Source organism: Morone saxatilis, unplaced genomic scaffold (genome assembly GCF_004916995.1).
Source record: "Morone saxatilis isolate NCDOM2014 unplaced genomic scaffold, NCSU_SB_2.0 Contig15, whole genome shotgun sequence".
NCBI lineage: Eukaryota > Metazoa > Chordata > Actinopteri > Moronidae > Morone > Morone saxatilis.
In genome coordinates, this window is record NW_023339707.1 from 2,792,271 (window position 1) to 2,797,144 (window position 4,874).

Here is a 4,874-nt window from a genome sequence, read left to right on the forward strand (position 1 = left end):
GTACGCTCAGAGATAGAAAGCAGGAGACAGATCGCTAACCCACAGTACAGGCTCGCTAGGTTGACCACAACACTGCCAATCCAAAGCAGGAAGACACCAAAAGATCATGGCAGACCAAAACGAAAACAGGAGGAAGGAATGTGGTCACTGTTCGGACAGGTGAGGTTGAGACAGAGATCACTTTCTCCCGTACAATGTACGAACATTAAAAGGAGAAAAATTTATTTGAACCAAGTTCAGCTGCTTGGTACCAGATTTCAAAGAGCCTGAACGATCGCTCTCCAAGTTACAGACATACTACTCGGGAGAAGGAGAGCGGGCACACCTTGCTGCCACTGTATATGATTAACAGTGCCACAACCTGAGGGACGTGAGTGATCGAGGCACACGCACACAGCAGACCACACACAGACCACACAGACACAGACACACACACACCATCACACACACTGTATACTAATACTAATATAATGTTATAAGTATTTCGTGGTTTATTGATTGTATTTTTGATGCTTTTTTGGGCGATATCTGTTTTTTTTTTTTTAAACTTTCTGGCCAATAAGGCCCATTTTGAATTGAATTGAACTGAACTTGAACTGGATTGAGAGAGAGATGACAGAAAAAGACAGAAAGAGAGAGAGAGAGAGAGAGAGACAGAGAGACAGAGAGAGAGAGACACAGAGAGACAGAGAGAGAGAGAGACCAGAGTAGGTGTGCGGAAAAGAGTAAAGCAAGGGGAGAAGATTCAAGTAGTTGGTCAGTAAAGTACTTAATAATAAAACAAGCTATTAGAAAATAACTCTGCTTCAAATGTTTCTAATAAAAGTGTATGTTGGGTTTGATTGTTTTTTTTACCGTGGTATGAAATTGGTATTGAGCATCATGGAATTTCACTGGTATTGGTATTGAATACTAAATTTCTAGTATCGTGACATTCCTAGTAGGATTTAGTGGCATCTAGTGGTCAAGTTACTGATTACAAACCCCTTGCCTCACACTCCAGTTTCAAAAGCATAGGAGAAACTACAGAATGACTAATCACAAGGTTGTGTCAGTGTGGCTGCTGTGGAATGATGTTAGTGCTCCCCTTTGTAAGTTTTGGGAAGGTGGTGAAAAAGGTTTTGAGTCCTGCACTATAACTCTCATGCATCCTGCTGTAAACATATACTTGAATTTCCAATAGACTATATCAGAATTTACATGATATTTCTTTCTTTTGATATGAGCCATCAGTCACCCTGCTCTCTAAATATCAGCATCAGCCATTGATAAACCCATATTGGTTGACCACTACACTGGACCTTTAAGAAACACTACAGTATAACTGCAATAGAAGCTTTATCTGCTGAGATAATGCACAAAGAAATATAAATGGGATAATAATTCATAAGCATTTGCCCATTGCTGCCAAACGACATTGTCACTCTGAATGTACCTTGGCCTCTATTGGTTGAGGGAATGAATACACAGAGTGTGAACCCAGGCAGGGTTAGTGAGCTATGGCACGTACTCTTAGGGTTATATAACACAACATTATTGTTGAACACTGACACAAAGGCACCTGACTGACTGACTGACTAATACCAATACCACAGCTGTAGTCTGCTACATTCCCCTCTACATATCAGATAATACAAGCTTAATACTGAGAACTCATATTAAGTTTAAAATCAGATCAGAAAGTTCTATTAAAATCTATTAAACTCATAAAAAGAACATTAGTTTGAGGTGTGTTTAAGTTTTGTCAGAATTGTTAAATAATCATATCAGATACTTCCAATACTATTAAATTCTCTATACATAATTATACACAGCCAAACAGTGCTGGGTTAACAAGTCTGTCCTTATCCGACCTCTGGGACTCTCCTCCCCTGCTCCTCCTCCCTCTACTGTGCTGCTGGTGACCGACTGCCTTGTGCTCCACATCCCACCCACAGGAAGTCAGCCCCTGGGCTCACCGCCAGACAACTACAGGATAATGATGGACCGGTGCCAAGCTGCACTTGTGGAGGCATAAAATCTTGTAACTTATCTCTGGTTGTGTTTGTCTTTCTTTACTCTCTCTTAGGTCCACAAACTTCCGTCTCACTTTCTTACACACCCTTGCGCACCCTCTCCCATATTCCGCCACACTATGAAATATGGTCCCTCTGTGTGTCCTGGTGTAACCTCACCTAAAGCGACCCCCACAGTCTCTGCTCCGACTGCACCCAAGGAGTGAGAGGGGTGAATACACTGCAGGGGTCTTTGTGAGCCACGGCTAAACTCACCCCGCTTTCTCTTTCGGACTCTCTCTCTCTCTTTATCACATGTTTTGCTGGATTGTTTACTTGGACTGGTTTGGTGTCTCTCCTTTCTAAGCTCCCTCCCTCTCTCTCTCTTCCTTCCATCCAGTCTGTCTAACCCGCCCACTAGTTGGTTCCTGCTTAGTGTTATGTGGCGATAAGAGCAGAGAAGAAACGGCAAAGAAGGCCCTAATCAGCCCTTTTCTCTCAAGATCTGCACCTTCCAATCCTGCAGTTTTACTCTCTTACGACTACCGTGAGTATTTGTCTTTGCCGGATCAAATAAACAGGCTATAATGGTGCTTGGCAAGGAGTAATTTGACGGAGTGAGAGACCCCCCCCCCAAAAAAAAACCCTACATGGCTGGGGAGAGTGGCGGACGTGCAGAAAAGATAGTAAACCATGAGAGATCAAGCAGAGACATTTCTAGAACTGCATAAATGTGCAGCAGTAGGTTAGCAGAGGAAACTAAAAATGCTCAAGAGACAGACTGAAGTATGTCAGACCTGATGGTGCTTTATTTACACCAGAATAAAAGCATTATCTAGGGCTTAAAAAGATTGCTGTTTCCAATCCCATGCAATTTTTGACCCTGCAGGGATAAAACACTTTCTTCACATTTATTCACAATGCTTAAAAAAGTATGCAACATGAAGGGTGAATGATCCTGACGCTAAACATTGCTCTTTCCATTATCTTTTCATACACCAAAAAAGTAACTCCCTTATTTTTCTTTAAATAATGGTTGGGGAAAAAAAGGTTAAATGTTTCCATATACTTCTGTCCCTCTCAGAAGGTCAGATCGGACTCTGAAATTGACTAACAGCCAATTTCCGCCATTTTATTTACTCTGTGTGTGTGTGTGTGTGTGTTAGAGAGAGAGAGCGTGTGCAATAAGCCACAGAATGTCAGATGAAAGGACACACACAAAGGCAACATGAGAGAAACTCAGATTTAAACATTATTTGTTACTTCACAGAATGTGAAGATAAACAACTCTGTTCAAAATCAGTGCAAGGTGAATGCACTGCTGTGTTGCCATAATATGATCTGTTGCATATCACTGACCCTCAAATCCATCCAGTACTCTCACCTAGGACCCAACTTTGCTTTTATATGTAAATGTGCTTAATTCTACGGCAATTCCAGTATCATCATCTGTCGACGTACCTGCCAAAAAAAATCACATGGTAACAATCACTATGACCTAAAGCCATCCCCCTTTCATCTGAGCATCAATAACAGAGCTGCGTTTACTTATAGGGATGTACCGATACTCATCTCACGATTCGATACAATTCACAATACTAGATTCATGACATGATTTTCTCACGATTTCTGTAACAAAATGAGATTGAAGATAAATTATAACTGAAAAACAGTCTCAGACAAAAGGTCTGCTAAATATATTTTCTCTTATATTTTCTTTATCTAAATAAAGTATCGTTTTTATGTCTGAAGCAGGACAAACTGTCAAATCAATGTCCTTTTCTTTGTGACAGATACTGTCTTTGCGCCTTGATACCGCTACTGATAGGAGTGACGTAGGACATCAAACATGCAAAGACAAAAAGTAGATAGCGCCATCTACTGTTTTAAAATAATATTACTATCGCAATCTTCACATTCCTCTTGGCTTATGTATATATGTTTTTACACTTTATTTATAGAGTTTTTTTAATTTATCTGACAAACATCAACATAGATCATTTCCAGGCACAAATGTGTGCAAAAATATATGGAATACCGGAAAAGAAAAAACAGAAACAAAAACAAAACACCATAAAATAACTGACAACATCAACAATTGAAGCAGACAGCTCATAGAAAAGAAAAGAGAAGCAAAACAAAACTGTAGGGAATAACTAGGTATAGCTAGAGATATAGATATATTTGGGAAGGAGTGAACTATCAAAGATCACAATCTTGAATCCTGTTTCAGTGGGTGATTTTTTTAAATCTTATGCTGCCGTGTATTTAACAGTGAAAGCTAATGAGGTGGCCAGACTGGCAAAGAAGGGATTTGGCAATCATCCAGGCTGCCATTATAAAGCACTTAATTAGATCTTCTGATTCACTGTTGTGAATAACAACATGCAGAGAGACACTGTTTGCTATTAAAATAGAAGCAATGGTCAATTAAATGCTCAGATTACATAAAAGGTGATGGGATACAGATATTCAGAGAATAATCGTTACATGTAAACGGAGAGCGTGCATATTTGTGCATGTCCAATAATAAACTGCCATCTTTCTTGTCTTAATGAACTGGTGGTTGTTACTGCTATGTTTAAGAGCTCCTCTGTGAGTAATAAATACAACTTGTTCTGCATACAGTGCTTTTGTCCTGCCTATAATACAGTTTTAAATTTTAAAATTATACTGTGTGTGGGTTTGGCATTTAAGTTAGTTGTTGTAAACAAAACTATAAGTTTAAGAGACAAAGTGAAAAATACTGATCTGATCTATAAAAATAAATGTAAATAAATCTACCTCCTTATTCCACATATTACGCACAAAGTAGGGTTCATGGCATGAGAACGTACAAGCTACAATGTTATTTTATTTTATGATTTAAAAAGGTTCCCA

The 4,874-nt window shown here is 39.3% G+C and overlaps 1 protein-coding gene across 1 annotated transcript in view; it reads left to right on the forward strand.

The window, feature by feature from the left end:
- The first annotated feature begins 2,383 nt into the window (after positions 1 to 2,383).
- The window catches only part of LOC118324316, a 4,865-nt gene continuing 2,374 nt past the window's right edge, over positions 2,384 to 4,874 (forward strand). The window contains exon 1 of the mRNA XM_035656598.1: positions 2,384 to 2,541. The gene's annotated coding sequence lies outside the window, so the exon portion shown is untranslated. The remainder of the gene's footprint in view (positions 2,542 to 4,874) is intronic.